The sequence below is a fragment of the Pongo abelii genome, chromosome 3 (assembly GCF_028885655.2).
Source record: "Pongo abelii isolate AG06213 chromosome 3, NHGRI_mPonAbe1-v2.0_pri, whole genome shotgun sequence".
Classification (NCBI taxonomy): domain Eukaryota; kingdom Metazoa; phylum Chordata; class Mammalia; order Primates; family Hominidae; genus Pongo; species Pongo abelii.
This window is the reverse complement of record NC_071988.2, coordinates 5,254,872-5,272,049: the sequence shown is the minus strand read 5'-3', so window position 1 is coordinate 5,272,049 and position 17,178 is coordinate 5,254,872. Positions and strand designations below refer to the sequence as shown.

At 52.1% G+C, this 17,178-nt stretch overlaps 1 protein-coding gene across 4 annotated transcripts in view; it reads left to right on the top strand.

The window, feature by feature from the left end:
• SORCS2 (sortilin related VPS10 domain containing receptor 2) overlaps positions 1-17,178 on the top strand; it is a 548,735-nt gene that overhangs the window by 412,448 nt on the left and 119,109 nt on the right. The gene's annotated exons all lie outside the window — the stretch shown is intronic.

Below are 17,178 nucleotides of genomic sequence, written 5' to 3'. Positions count from 1 at the left end.
TGTGTATCACTGGTCAGCCCCTCTGCTCAGCGCATGGAATCTGCCTAACCCCAAACTCCAATGCCATCTGCCCTGCACTTTGCATTTTATTTTTAGCGAATGCAGCCGGGCACCCTGTTTTCCTTCATGCCTTGGAAGTTGTGCTTGGGGCGGACAGCGCCAGTGAATGTCTGACCGTAATCATCCACAGGCCAGTTTTCAATCATGAGGTTGATGATTAGCTCACTAACACCCTCTCCCCGGACCGTCTCCTTGGGGCCCCCAGACTAATTACTGCAGGACGTGCTGAGTAAAGTTCACAATGCCAGGGAATTGGGGAGAAATCTTACCAGCTCTGAAATGACTGAACGGCAAATGTGTTCAGAAGACGCAATTAGCTGCAGTTGGAATGGGAAATTGTTGGAGACTGACTTTGTGGGAGTCACGCCCACCCCTCCCTGCCACATGTGTCCTCCCCACACATGAGATGCTGGTATCAAGTTGCCAATTAAATGAGGACACTCGTGAGGGACAAGGATGTGGGCTGAGCTCCAGAGGACTGGTGTTTCCTCATCTCCGTGGGACCCTGTCCTCCACCAGGGCCCCCAGCCCACCTCTGTCTGTGCACACCTCCACTGTCACTCCAGCGGAGCTCTGCACGAGGCCCCCGGGTTCATTGCATGACATGTTGGCAGAGCCAACACCGGGCTGGGGATGCAGACAAGCAGACCTGCCCTTCTCTCAAGAAACAGCTGGGCCATAGCTGAGGTCTTTCCACCTGGGGTGGGGCTGGGGGGGTCCTTAAGTGCCTTAAAAATGCAGGCAGACTGGTGTGGAGGGGGCACATTCTGTGCTCGTTTTTTCTAGGCAGCAAATCTGTTGACTTCACCAGATTCTTAAGGGGTTTAGAACCAAAAGGGTCAGGAGCAATTGATCTAACAAAGGGGCCAACAGGTGAGTAGAGGATAGTCCGGTGCAGCCAGCACTACGATCGGCAAAGTCCCGGGAGCCAGAGTGGACAGAAGAGCAGCCCTGATCCTGTGGACAGGGATAGGGAAGGGGAAGGCAGGGAGGATTTCCAAGCAGGGGCTCCCCGTGATGGGCAGGTCTTGGTGCCAGGGACGACCTTGAGATTCAGTCATTTAGTTACTGGCCATTCATCAACATCTCCAGGCATCAGCCGACTCCCGCACGTGTGCAGACACACAGACACTGAGAAAGGAGGGTGGCACTGCTCATCTGGCACCACAGAACTAAGCAGGATGGCCTGCAGCCACCATGCAGCCCAGCACCCACTGCAGCTACTGAGGCTGTGAAAAACAAAAGCCCACGTGGAGCGAGTGACAGCTGTTTCTGAAGGACCTTAGGTGGTAAAGGCAGAAACCATGACCTCAGCACCTTGCGGGTAGAGCTGGGGCTTCCCGGCCTTCTTTTGGGTGTTGGATGAAGCTGCCGCTTGGAAGTTAGCAAAATCCAAGGAGTATAGACCATGAAGCCAGAGAGACCGGGCTCAAGTCCTGGCTGAGATGAGTGGGGTTGGGTGCAGTTGGACAGTCATGGGACCTACCTGCACATAGATTCCTTCCGCCCTGTCAGCCCCAAGGGAAACCAGCTGGCCAGCACCCTGAGACTGCCCAGCATGGTGCCCAGCCCGGGAGCTGTTGGGAGCAGGTCTCTGGTTTGTCATCCATTGTTCGTGTTTTCATGTGGATCTGAAACATCACCCAAGGCGTCAGCCTTCAGGGCCCCCTAGAAGGTGAGCCCCAAGAAGTGGGGGCCCTCATGGCTGTGTCCACCGCCTAGTATGTCAGGGTTTGTTTCCGCATAGCCGCAGGTAAAACTGGTTGTTGGGTTTTTAAATGCTTGGGAAAAAATTCAGTAGTTGAAAAAATGAGAAGAATAGGAATCCTCCATGGCACATGAAAATGACGTGGAATTCAGTTTCAGTACCCATGAATGCCTCTTGCTGGCACCCAGCCTTGTGCACTTGCTTACACATTGTCAGGGGCTGCACTGGTGCTGTTAGGACAGAGGCCATACAGCCTGCAAAGCTGGTCCTCTCCAGACAGGCTTGCCGGGCCCTGGCCTCAGGCTCCGTGGATCTGTGCTGAGAGGCCAGTGAGGCCAGTGAGGTGCTGAGGAAGGGTCGGTCCCGTGCCCAGCTCTGGGCTCTGCCCTGGGTTCTGGTTTCATCTGATGTGATGGGGAATGTGGTGTGGGACAGAAGAGGACAGCGGAAGGTGACACATGTAGCTTTGCAGGGGCTGTGGGAGGAATCATGGGGCATGGGTGGAGGTGCTGGAGGCTGACGGGCCGAGTTTCCAGAGCTCAGAAGGCTGGGTAGTTAAAACTGAGCATCACCAGCCAGGATATGGGAGTTTCATCCTGAAAACAATGAGATCACCCAGACAGGACACAACAGGAATCCAGAATGGCTTTATGGAGGCCACAGGGGTGAAAGGAAGGTGGCTTGGGTCTGGGAGGAAGAAGGGCATGGAGACAGTGTGGGACAACTCTCCCAGCAGGGTTAGGATACACGCCTCCGCCACATCCTAGGCACCCTGCTGTGCCCTCCGGCTGCCTGCTCCCTCCGTCCTTCTGGCCACGATGGGGGTCGTGGGTCTGGGTTCATCTCCATCTCCTCAAGGACAGGCCTCTGCCTGAGTCACCGGTAACACTACATGGGGTGTGGCCAGGCTTGGGCTGAGGGAACATCCTCAGCCCACCAGGAGCCTCTACTTGAACCCACTAAGACCCCAGCCTGTCCTGCTCCCCTGGGTCCCACGCAGTGACTCAGCTGGGTGTGCTCGGCTCCTGCAGAAGCTCTTGCCACCTGCCTCAGCCTTCTTTCTGGGGCCCGGTCTGCTGGAAGGGATCAATGTCAATAACAACTGTTCATGTTGCCGCAGAGAATTCCAATCCATGCACACTCCATTATGCTGTATAATCCCACCCCACAGGAGCTTCGAGGACGTGGGAGAGAATAAACATTAGGCCTGGTACAAAGCCTGGCCCACAGCAGGCACCTGAAAAGTGACTGCTTAGCTTTGGAGGGGACAGGGAGCAGGAGGAGATGGGAGGGGAACAAGAAGAAGGGTTGAGGGAGGAGACGCCATTCTTCGAGCCAGGCGAGGGCCAAGGCCAACAGCAGGGACTGACTCTCGGGCCAGTGCTCGCCCCGACTGACTGCAAGCCCCTCTCTCTCCACCTCTTTCTGTGAGGAGGAGCCACAGGCTCTGCCTACCAGGAACTTGAGGTCTCAGGTCCGTAGACCTGCAGAGCTCACAGACATCTCTCCTCTGAAGGACGTGTCAGCTTTCCAGGCACAGGGAGTGTTTGATGAAGGGCTGAACAAGCATTGGGGCATCCCAGCCTGGGTCTGCTGCCTCAAGACAGGTCTTCCTGGTTCCCACTGAGAAATAAAATACATAATACATTTATTGACACTTTACATCTGCAGAAAAAAAATGTAAGGAGGCCCAATAAACCAATGAATGAGACAGAAAGGATGAGAGAGATTGAGGAAGAGTCGCGGGCGCTGTCTGTTCAGCGGGGCTCTGCGTGGCCCCGTGGTTCCCTGAGCACTGTCCCTTGAAGCTCCTGGTAGCTCAGGTGCCAGGAAGCTGCCAGCACTGCAGGGATCCAGCTGAGAATGTCAACGGCAGCAGGGCAGGCCTGGGCCGCCCTCCACCCAGAAGCAATAAGTCCCCACTCACTGGGGTGTAATAAGGCATGTCTAGCAACTAAGGAGCACTCTGGGCCCCATGTGAGGATAACTCCAAAGTTAGCCTCGGAGAAAGTAGCCCACTAAAGACCAAAGAAGCACATGCACCCCACATGGCTCACCAAGAATGACCCACAGAGACACTGCTTGTGGAGATATCTCCCGCACTGGACAACCGATTCCACACTCTCTCATCAATTTCCTAGTGTAAGCTGCTACTGAATGCCCAGGTGTGAGGCCCTGGATGGCCAGCCTAAGCCCTACCATCCTTACACTTGCAGTTCATCCATCCACTCATCTACCATGTGTCCACCAATCCATCTTTCCATCCATTTATCCATCCACCTATCCATTCACTCATCCGCCATCTACCCATATACGCATTCACCATCCATTCATTCACTATCCATCCATCCACCTATCCACTCATCAAACATCCATTCATTCATCCATTCATTCATTCATTATCCACCCATCCACCACCCACCCATCAATCCATCTATCCATTCACCTATTCATCAGTCATACACCCATTCACCATCATTCACCCATAATCCATTTATCCACCCACCTATCCACCAACCATGATCCATTCATCCACCCACCCATCACCATCCATTCATCCATCCTCTTACCCACTGTCCATCCATCCCATCCATCCCTCTACCCATCCACCCATCCACTATCCACCCATCAATCCATTCATCCATCCACCTATTCATCCACCTATTCACCATCCATTCCTCCATGATCCACCTATCCATCCACCCATCCACTCATCCATCCACCCATCCACTCACCCATCCATCTATTCATCCACTCTTCCACCATCCACTTATCCATCCTCTCATCTACTGTTCATCCATCCATCCATCCATCCATCCACCATGAATCCATCCACCTATCCACCATCCACCCATCAATCCATTTATCCATCCACCTATTCATCCACCTATTCACCATCCATTCACCCACAATCCATCCATTCACCCATAATCCATAACCCATCCACCCATCAACCATCCATTCATCCACCCACCCACCCATCTGTTCATCCACTCTTCCACCATGCATTTATCCATCCTCTCATCCACCGTCCATCCATCCATCCATCATGAATCCATCCACCCATCCACCTATCCACCATCCACCCATCAATCCATTTATCCATCCACCTATCCACCCATCCACCACCCACCCATCAATCCATCTATCCATCCACCTATTCATCCAACTATACACCCATTCACCATCATTCACCCATAATCCATTCATCCATCCACCTATCCACCAACCACCATCCATTCATCCATCCACCTATCCACCAACCACCATCCATTCATCCACCCACCCATCACCATCCATTCATCCACCCACCCATCACCATCCATTCATCCACCCACCCACCCATCTGTTCATCCACTCTTCCACCATGCATTTATCCATCCTCTCATCCACCGTCCATCCATCCATCCATCATGAATCCATCCACCCATCCACCTATCCACCATCCACCCATCAATCCATTTATCCATCCACCTATCCACCCATCCACCACCCACCCATCAATCCATCTATCCATCCACCTATTCATCCAACTATACACCCATTCACCATCATTCACCCATAATCCATTCATCCATCCACCTATCCACCAACCACCATCCATTCATCCATCCACCTATCCACCAACCACCATCCATTCATCCACCCACCCATCACCATCCATTCATCCACCCACCCATCACCATCCATTCATCCACCCACCCATCACCATCCATTCATCCATCCTCTTACCCACTGTCCATCCATCCCATCCATCCCATCCATCCCTCTACCCATCCACCCATCCACCATCCACCCATCAATCCATTCATCCATCCACCTATTCACCATCCATTCCCCCATAATCCACCTACCCATCCACCCATCCACTCATCCATCCACCCATCCACTTACCCATCCATCTATTCATCCACTCTTCCACCATCCACTTATCCATCCTCTCATCTACTGTTCATCCATCCATCCATCCACCATGAATCCTTCCACCCATCCACCTATCCACCATCCACCCATCAATCCATTCATCCATCTACCTATTCATCCACCTATTCACCATCCATTCACCCATAATCCATAACCCATCCACCCATCCACCATCCATTCATCCACCCACCCATCTATTCATCCAGTCTTCCACCATGCATTTATCCATCCTCTCATCCACTGTCCATCCATCCATCCATCATGAATCCATCCACCCATCCACCTATCCACCATCCACCCATCAATCCATTTATCCATCCACCTATCCACCCATCCACCACCCACCCATCAATCCATCTATCCATCCACCTATTCATCCAACCATACACCCATTCACCATCATTCACCCATAATCCATTCATCCATCCACCCATCACCATCCATTCATCCATCTCTTAACCACTGTCCATCCATCCCTCTACCCATCCACCCATCCACCACCAACAACCATCCATTCATCCACCCACCCATCACCATCCATTCATCCATTGCTTATCCACTGCCCATCCATCCCATCCATCCCTCTACCCTTCCATCCATTCATCCATCCACCTATTTATCCACCTATCCGCCCATTCACCATCCATTCACCCATAATCCAGGGACTAGCTCTCGAGCCAGTGCTCCACCCATCTGTTCATCTGCTTATCCATTCATCCATCCATTTACTCATCCATCCACCTATTCACCCATCCACCATCTCTCTGTCTACCCATCCATCCATCCATTCATCTACTAATCCATTGTCCATCTATTCATCTGCCATCCATTCACTCATTCATTCATTCATCCATCTGCCTTCCTTCACTCCATGCTGATTTGTCAGAGATTTACCTGGCACTGCTGTAGTTTCTGGAGATAGAGCAGTGAGCGAGAGAGACAATGACCCTCCTCTCTGGAACTTAAGCTTGAAGTCATGGCATTGGGCAAATTGTGCACTGCACAGGGGCAATTAGCTGAGGACAAATGGGGCTATGGAGTGAGCTGCCTCGGCCTGGAGAAAGGAAAATCTTTTTCCTGGTATAAGGAGGTTAACCATGCTCCAGGCATGTGCCAGGGAGGGAGAGGTGCCTTTTAAAATGTGGGTAAAGTCTTTGACCAGGAGAGCAGCAGCACTGTTACACCCTGGGGTGATCTAAGAGGGACATAGTTACATACCTGCCCCCCACCCCAGTCCCACCACCTCCACCTCCAACTCCACTCTTGCCACATCAGGTGTTCCTGTGCCTGCCCTTGCTTTTCCGTCACCTGAAATAACTTCCTCCCACGGTAGATTTCCCCAACTGTTCTTCATCCTTCCAGTGATACTTCCAGGAAACTACGATCCCTGGGGACTAGGTGGCTCCTCTGTGCTCCCGTAGACCTGAGCTTCCCTCTTCACGGTGCTCATCACTTACAGTAGACAGCAAGGAGCCTCTGCTGGCCTCACAGCTGACCAGGGGTGACCAACAGCCTCCAAACCCACTTCAGTGGCTCCATTCCCTCATAGGGCTGCCAGCTTAAACAAATAACTTTTTAAAGGATGCACAGTTAAATTTGAATTTTATATATCACCAGTTATTTTAGTATATCACAAATATTGCATACTTATACTAAAATTATGTGATGTTTGGGGCATACTTATTACTAAAAAAAGTTATTTCTTTATTGGAAATTCAAATGTAACTGGTTGTCCTATATTTTCTGGCATCCCTAACTTCAGCTGGACTCTAGCCTATAGGAACAGGTTTTCAATAAGGGATGGAGCCTGGCAGGTGGCCCCAAAGCCAATATAGCTGGAATCATCTCCCTGAGCCCCACATCTCATACCTAGCCAAATAATTACCTTCATCTGGAGGCTTCTTTGATCCTCCCACTCCTGGCTGAAAAAGGTGCCTCCTCTGAGTGCCCCCAGCCAACCCACTCACATATACATACACACACATCCCTCCATCCCTCCATCCATCTATCCATCCATTCATCCATCCATCCATCATCTATCCATTCACCCATCCACCATCCACCTATTCATCCACCTATCCACCCATTCACCATCCACTCATCCATAATCCATCCATCCACCCATCTACCATTCATTCATCCATCCTCTAGCCCCTGAGCTACCCTTCATCCAAGTGGGGTCGTCATGTGTCCTTGTCAGACACCCACCTCCCTCAAGGTGATCTCCCGCAAGGACCCAGACAGACAGACCCTAAGGAGCCCCGATCTCTGTGGGTTGGTTGGGTCACACCAAGCCCAAAAGTGAGTGCAATAAAGTGGCCTCAGCCCTGAATGGATGTTTTTTCTGCCTAATTATAAAAATACATTGCAATAGAAATCACAAAACAGAACAACTTGGCTATTACAGGGACATGCTTTATACTCATAACTTAAAGAGCTTGTTTTAAAAACTGACTATAAAACCATTTAATTACTTGGTTTTAAAACCAGCTATGTGGAAATTACGTTCCCTCGATGGACGTTTGGAGGTGATTTCTGGCAGAGAACTCTGCGATGGTGCAGATTGTTCCAGGCTCCCTGGGGCTGCCTGACATTTACACAGCCCTGCAAGGCCCCTGAGCCCTCTCTTGGCCCTTTTGAGCTTTGCAGGTTTCCAGCAGGTGGACAATTTGTCACCCTTCTCTCCACATCAAAGGTGAGGAGCCCAGGGCTCAGCAACATGGACCTTGTGGTGCCTGGTCCAGCAGCTAGTCCAAATTGTGGCCAGGGCAGAATTCTGAATATTTTGACTACAAATCCTGTAGTCTTCTATCCGTCCACCCGCCATCCACCATCCATCTGACCAAGTGCCATTGATCTATATATTTATCTATCCATTGGTTATCTCATCTATCCATCCACCTACTCACCCATCCATCCATCTATCTATATACACACCCACTCACCCAATTATCCATCCACCCACCTATCCATGTGCCATTGATCTATATGGTATTCGTCTCTCTACTGGTTATCCATCAATATATGCACCTACCCATCCACCCACCCACCCGTGCATGCATACACCCTTTCCTTCCATCCATCCAGAAAGGCTTTATAGAGCTCCTCATATGCCTAGTTTCTGGGCAAGCAGGGGTGTGGGGTGTGCATAGAATCTGCTCTCTGACATCAAGGAGCTCACAGCCCAGTGAGACTCTGAAACTACTATCCTGACATAGGATAAGTTCTGAGTGGAGGTGTGTAGAAACTGCCATGGAACCGTGGTGGGGGATTGGGCACAAGTGTGGAGCAAGGAGTGCTTCATAGAGGAGGAGACATTTGAGTTGGCCTTTGGAGGGTGTATAGGAGTTGGCCATGTGAAAGAAGGGTCAGACATTCCGAGCAACTTTTAGTTCAAGTTCAAAATCCTGAAGCTCAGAATCTGACTTGCCCCTCATGGGCTGTGTTTCTAGGGACAAGCCTTGATGTCTTTGGAGCTCAGTTTCCCATCTGAGAAAGGGGGAGAAGCCAGGAGAAGTGTGCTTCCTTTGAGCCGCCTACCAGTGCCACCCCAGCTCTGCCTCACCTTCCAGCTGGGGCTTTCTCTCTGGGATTTGCAGTCAGGAGCGGGATGCTCACCCATCCCTCGGATCTTCCCTCTTCCTCCATGAACCTACCCAATGTCATGGCTTCAGATATTATGTCTGCACCCCACCACTCCCCAGCCCTGATGCCTCAATCAAAGTCCAAACTCAGATCTCCTGCTGCCCCATGTCACCCCCCTCAGAGGGTGGACAGGCATCCCTGATTTATCACGTTGCCGTCAGAACTCTTCCACCTGCTCACAGAAGCCTCCTCCACAGGCTCCTCTCAGGAACTGGTCCCATCCCCCTTCACACTAAAAGCTCAGGAGTCATCCATTCCCCCTCTATCCCCTCACCCCACCTCAGATGCACTAGTGAGTTCTGTGCTGCAAAGTGAGTTCTCTAAACCATGAGACCTTTGTCCACATTTCAGCCCAGGGCCCAAGACATGCCCATCTTCCAGGGCTTTTTCGATGACCCCAGCCCCTCTGTCTGCCCTCCACGCTGCACCCGGAGGGGCATTCACCAGGGAAATCAGTTCGCATCTCCTCTGCTCAAGGCCCCCAGTGGTTCCCCATCCCACGTTGCAATCAGACTCCTCATGGGGCTCCCAGGCCTGCACCCTGCCTGCCTCTCCACCCCCAGCACCTTCCACTCGCCCCTTCATGCCTCCAGCTTCGGGACTCCTGTGGTTTCTCCAAACGCCAAGTTTGGTGCCTCAGGACCTTTGTGCATGCTGCCACTCTCCCTAGCATGTGCACTCCCCTGTGCCTAGGAGGCTTTTCTGCCTCAGGAACATTTTTCCTTACCCTCCTTTCCCAAGTCACAACCCCCACCCCACCCTAGGACTTGCATCTTATTACCTTGCTTTATATTTGCAGTGATTTTTTTCACTATTTGAGAGTATATTATTGCTTTTTCTTATTGTCTGAGTCACGTGCGCATGTGCGCGCGTGCGCGCGCGTGCACACACACACACACACACACACACACACACACACACACACACACACACACACACACACACACACACACACACACACACACACACACACACCCCACTGTCCTGGAAGCCTCAGGGGGCAGGAAACTCACCTGTGCCATCCATGCCTGTGTGTACAGTGCGGGAGAGACTGCTGGCACCCACAGGTCCTCGGAAGCACCTGAAATTTCTAACCGGCAAATGTGAGAGTAGATGCTTTTCTCTGAAAAGTACAGGTGTCAGACACACAATCTGTGATGTGCACCCAGGTCCTGCGCCTGCGCTATGTGTCTCTGGGCAAGTTGGTGAGCCTCTCAGAGCTCCAGGAAGCTATCACCCCTCTCGAGGGTCAGCTGTGAGGGTTCATGAGACAAGATGCGTGTGCCTCTCGGCACCTGGCTAATAGAGGCTGCCTAATACTTAGTAGCTACCCTTAAGCCAGCGGCAGCTAATGACGGCCAGGCGTAAGGGATTCATCTGGCCAGTCTGGCAAAATCCAACATTGTTTCCCTCCATTAGGGCAAGGCATCTTGGAGCATTTTTATTGGGAAGCTTATCCAGTAAGTCCAGGGAGCAGAGGGCTGGTGTGTCCTTCTGGAAGTCTGGGAGCGTGTCCTCCCCAGACATTTCCCTTAAAATAGCCCAGAAGCTTCTGGCCAGTAAAACCTCACTCTACCCTGCCGACTCCACCTCTTCAGTCCACACTCAGGGACATGAGGGACAGTTTCCAGATGTGCAGGGTCTTCTGCCCTGGAATTGGCATTAGGCAGGCAGGGGGTCCCAGCTTGGTGCCCAATGACTGTGGTCCCTAGAGAAGCAGCCCCGCTTCCTTGGGTGCTAGTGTCACGACAGAGGTTGGACTTGATGTGCCCTCCCTCTCCCAAGTCCTTAGGATAAGAGCCTTCAGTGGGTTTCCCTGCCTTCTCTCTCAAGGAGGCCTGGAGGCTCTGCCGTGAGCCCAACACACAGGTATCAGGCTGATACTCACATGGCATAGTGCCCGAGTGGGAAGGGACGGCCTTTAGGAGCACATGCATGTACACATCTATGCATGTGTTCGTGTGTACATGTGTGTGTGACATGAAACGCCCAGGATGTTGCCATGAGAAATAAAGAGGGTCTCGGCACAGATTCATCAGCCCCTGCCCCTGCCCTTGCCCCTGCCCTGTCCCCAGGCACCTGCTCTCTCTCTCTCTGGAAACAGCTGCATCTAGTTACGCCTCTTTTTTCTCTTCCTCCTCTTCCTCCTCCTCCTCCTCCTCCTTCCTCCTCCTTCTTCCTCCTCCTTCCTCCTCCTCCTCCTCTTCCTCCTCTTCCTCCTTCATCTGCTGGGCTGGGGACCACTGGACGTTTCTCCTGCGTACCCCCAGCGCCTCTTCTGCACATTGTGATCTTGTTGGAGCAGAATGATACGGGATTCTTACAGGTTTCCCTAATCAGCCATCCCTCCCACAATATTACCATGCATTGTTTTCTTTGGTCTAAAAATAGGAGACGCACAGTTGGGCTTTGTTGGGAACAAGGCATCTTGCTGTGTTACGTGGATGTGGCCCATGTGTGGCTGTGAGTGTGCGGCAATCTCTCAGCTTTTTAGGGTCCCAGCTTTCACAAGACATCCCAGTCCTGCCTGCAGCCCACACTGTGGAGTCCCACCCTGGGGATACAGCCCTGGCCATTCACCCCCACATCCATCAGGCATCTGTCCATCTGTGGACTGCCTGGGGGAGGGTGCAACTTCCCAGGCGAGGGGCTCCTGTCAACCGAAGCAGATTCCTGGGGAAGCGGGCAGCTGAGTTGTGGGCAACCAACAAAAACAGTAGCAGGATGTGTGGCAGCCACAATGCCAGGCTCCAGGCACTTGTCACTATGGAGGCGGTGGGTGTTGGGTACACACACTCCATGCCCCCGACAAAGCTGGGTTTGTGCAGCTCCCCATAGGTTGGCCTGGAAGGCTGCAGGGCAGGAGCTCTTTGCCTTCTTGCAGACTAGAAACTGAAGCTGAAGCTGAGGCCAGGGCTAGTGGTGAAGGCGCTGAGGGTCTCACGGTGGGGGGTCTCCCCTACACTCAGGGCATTGTCTCCGACCTGGGCAGGAGGGCAGATTGGTCTCCTCTTCTCCTGATCCTTGGCCACGAGGTCAGCCCTGAGTATTCCAGGCCCCCGAGTGCCCCCCAATTGCCCCTCCTGCTGTGACCCCCGTGTTAACCCACCACCAAGAGGCCCAGGGAGGCAGGGGCTGGCAGGCACTGGGGGTCGTCAGCCATGGGGTCCCAGCCAGCTCTGAGACCCACAGCTGCTGACCACCAGGAGGGGGCTCCCAGGGCCTCTTAACCTCAGGCACCTCCCCTGCTGGGGGTAGGTCATGTCCATCCTGGGCAGTGTGACCAGGCCCAGTGGAGATGTGGCAGCCCGCCCAGCCCTGAGCCCCGCCTGGGGTGGCGTGTAGGAAGTAGAGCACAGGGGTCTTTCCTGGGTTCCGAAGCCTTCCTCTCCACTCCCTCCCGCCATCTCACAGCCCTCCCTGCACCTGCAAATGTGTGTGTCTATGTGTGTGTCTGTGTGTGTGTTTATGTGTGTGTCTATGTGTGAGTGTTTATGTGTGTGTCTATGTGTGAGTGTTACATTTGTGTGTCTATGTGTGAGTGTTTATGTGTGTGTCTGTGTGTGTGTCTATGTGTGTGTCTGTGTGAGTGTGTGTCTATGTGTGTGTTTGTGTATGTGTGTGTCTGTGTGAGTGTTTGTGTGTCTGTGTGCGTCTGTGTGAGTGTTTATGTGTGTGTCTGTATGCGTGTTTGTGTGTCTATGTGTGTGTCTATGTGTGAGTGTTTGTGTGTCCATGTGTGTGTCTGTGTGAGTGTTTATGTGTGGGTCTATGTGTGTCTGTGTGTGTCTATGTGTGTTTGTGTGTCTGTGTGTCTATGTGTGTGTCTATGGGTGAGTGTGTGTCTATGTGTGTGTGTCTGTGTGTGTGTTTATGTGTCTGTGTGTGTGTTTATGTGTGTGTCTATGTGTGTGTATATTGGGAGTGGTGGTGATCAGATGAAATCAGAGGTGGTGAAACATATTTTTAAAACATGAAAACACTTTTGCTGAACAAAATCCTACACAGAAACCCAATCAATAAATCTAATCAAAGACAGCCTGCCGGGGTGTGGCACACTGTCCACCGAGCTTCCCTGCCACCAGCTCGGCTCTGTCTGAACCGGGCGACCTCTGGGTGAGATGCTCACCTCTCTGAAAAGCGGGACTGGCAGCAGCCTGGCCTCTGGGGCGGTGTCCAGCCTGGCGAGAGCCTGCTGGTGCTGCTGCCCAGCTATGATGGTTGCGATGATCACTGCCTGGCTTGGTGAGCTCTATCTGCTTGTCACAACGGCGCTGTGAGTTATTAATCAGTACTATCAGGACTGATATCCGGGTGTGTGATTTTACTGACATTCTGGCCTGAGTAAGGCCTGGAAATACCCACGTCCTGCCCCAGAGCTCGGCTCCTGGGGGAGTTGCCACAGAGCAGCCGCAGAAAAGCCAGGATCCCTGCGCTCCTCAGCAGGCCTGAGGCACTTCCTCCTCCCCTCACCCAGCCCCTACTCCAACCTGTAGCTCGGGTGGAAGGAAGACAGGGAGTAAGAAGGAGGAGGGTGACCCACTTCAAAAGCGGCAGGATCGAGGCCCCCAGAGACTACAGAACTGACTCGTGGTCTCGCCACTGTATGTGCATGGCCAGAATTCATTGTAGATTTGCAGGGCTCTGAAGCCTTTTATTCTGTGCCTTGCAGGGTTGAGCTTGTTATAAAGAAAACACTTGCACAGGCAGCGAGGTAGGGAGCCTCTTGCCACTGGAGGTATCCAAGCAGAGGGGCCGGGGCATTACTGCAGTGATTGCAGCATCAGAAGGTTTGCTGGTCCAGCCGGCCCCTCTGCTGCTGCCTCCTGCTTCCAGGCGTCACCGTGTCTGGAGTCCCAGGCAGGGGCTGGACTGCACTGCCCTGCCTTCCCTGGCCACCTTGCTCTTTGCCTGTGGGAGGGGGCCTGGCCGGGCTCTGTCGTGAGTACTCTAGCACGGGGTCCCAGGGGGCTTCATGCAGGACGGATATCCGTTCTTCCGGATCTGGAAGAACCAGTGCTGATGCTTCTCACAGGGGGCTTCATGCAGGACGGATATCCGTTCTTTTGGATCTGGAAGAACCAGTGCTGATGCTTCTCACAGGAAACCAGAGCTACAGGTCATATTGGCCTCCACGAGATTGCAGAGAACCCCTGGGAAATCTCCCACTCCAGAGCTCTTTCCCCGAGAACCTTAATTAAATCATCCTTCATCTGTGGTAGGAAGGAGGAGAATAACTTGACAAAACAGACACTCATTTTTCCTGCTGTGCCTTTGTTCAGCTCACCCACTGTTCATGATGCGTCTGCTCTGGGGTCCGCTCTGCCCAGACCCCAGAGCCAGTCCCTGCCACTGAGGAGTGGAAACGCTAGGACTGACTGATGACCGATGGCATATGGTTAGAGGGCAGATGAAGGAGAGAAGACGGTGCTACCTCCCACCCCATCCCTTCCTAGGGACCATTACCCCCGCGACTGGTAGCCAGTGGTGCCCGGGGACACTGATACCCCATTGCTGACATTCAGTAGTGCTCAGACACACCAGTGCCCTACCTTTTGCCATCAGTGACACTCAGAGACACTGATGCCCCACCTTTGACAATCAATGGTACCTTGGGGAGACACCAATATTCCTGCCATTGGTGATTACTGGTACCTGGGGACATCCATTTCCTACCATCGACAATCAGTCGCACTCAGAGACACCGGTACCCCGTCTTTGTCAATCAGTGGGGCTTTGAAAGCTCACCATGCTTGAGCTCTCGGTGGCTGGCCCATGACTTCTGCAGCACTTTGCTCTCTGGTCCTCCTCTTACCTCTCCGGCCACTCCTTCTCAGTCTCTTCTCAGCCACGAGGAAGGTAGCAGGTGTCTTTGGTTCACTGTTTTTCCCGCAATGCCCAAGGTAGGAGCCGGGGGCCTTGCAAACTCCCTGTTGCCCCACCCGTAGCATCCAGTCCTGCTCCTTCCACCTTTTCACATCTCCTGCGGCTGTCTCCTCCTCCCCATCCCACGGCCTCCTGGTTCCCTTCCTGATGGATGGATCACCTGGTCCACCTTGCTTTCTTTATGGTCTTACCCCACTCCCCATCTTGTTCAGTGACGGAGCCCTTGCTGGGGTGCACGGCTGCCGCTTACGTGCTTTGTCGGTCTTTGCCTGTTCACTAGACTGTGTGCTCCATGGAGCCAAAGACAACGAGGTTGTTCCTTGCTCCACCCCCAGCACTGGGTCATGTGGGTTCAATGGAGGCTGAAATCAAGAGCGGAAGAAGAGCAGTGTGCGTCCCATATCCACCTCTGCAGCAGCGGTCAGGGCTCTACCCCACCAACCCCTAAGCCACTGGGTGGTGACTGCCCTGTCTGGGACTCACTTGCTTGCGGCCATTCAACAAGGATAATAATAACAACTACTTCATCAGAGGGTGGTTGAAAATATGAAGAAAGCATTTGGTCCAGTGCCTGGCATACAGAAGTGCTCAATAAATGCTATGCACAACTATTTGTTACCAGTATTGCTGTATTCTCTATGCAATGCAAAAGTTCTTCATTCATGCCGACCGTGATTCAAGCTGCTATCACCTGCAGACCCTAACTGGGGCTTCTCCAGACAGAAGTGTAGCTTCCCCACCCAACTCTGAGGAGCTTACATTCACGGGCCTTTCAGCTCTGTGCTTATTGGAGTCTATGACCATGGAATACAAATGGTCCCTAAACGGATGGCCGTGACCTTGACCGTTTGGTGCAGACCTTGGTTCATTTTTTGGCTTCAGACACCTGCTTCATGGGAACGATAAGGGAACGATAAGAAAACATTAAGAATGGCTTCCAGTTGAAGCTGATGCAAGACTTTAACGAATTTGTCCAGCAGCCACAATACTGTCTTGGCTTCTCATCACAAATATTTGAAGAGAAAGTCTTAGGAGATTCCACAGTTATTTCCGAAAGCTGTCATCTTCACCCAGGAGGCTGCCAGCACCGCTGTTGAAAAGGCCTAACACAAAGCTACCGGGATACAGTCCCTTGCCTTCCACTGTTCAATTAGGGGGCAGATAAATGAACAAATTGTTCACACGTCCAACCGTACATAGTTAATGCAACCGTCCTGATAAAAGACAATCTTCCAAAACACCATCACTCCAGAGAATTAGCCGTCTGCTGCACTCTGCCCAAGCAAACAGGCTTTTTAGCATTGTCTGCAGAATGTCCTCAGACAGGCAAACAAAACACGATTAAACCGTATTCACTCTGGAGCCTCAGCGCAAAACCCCTTAAGAGAACTGACATCATCAATGATCCTGGGGGAGGAGGACAGCGGGGGCTCTCTTCTCACAAATGCTACACACAAGATGATTAATAAATCAAGGCTACAAAATATCGATGACGAGTTATTTTTATATGCTCTGAAATGTATTTGCCTTATTTAGTTATTATCAATCAGACCCAAGATTTTCCAAGTCAGCCTTCTGGCCAGAGAGAAAAGGTTTGCCTTGCCATTAAATTTACAAATGTTCTCAAGGATGTTTCCTGGCATTTTAACAATTGTCAGGCCAGTAATTAAAACAGAACCAGCTCTTTCCTGACAGTCAATTCTGTAATTGTGTTTGAGTGGGTGTTTTACTAAATTATGTTGGATGCTTGTCAGCTCAAGCCTTGGTGCAGAGGCTGGATGCCGGCTCCGAGTCAGACAGAGCTGGGTCTCATGCCAGCATTGTGTCTCACAAATTGTGTGGTCTTGAGTGGGTCATCTCACCACTCCAGGCTTCTGTTTCTTTGTCTGTAAAAGAGAGACAAGAACATCTCCCACGTGTAGCCATTGTGAGAATATAATGAGGACTGTGGGGGC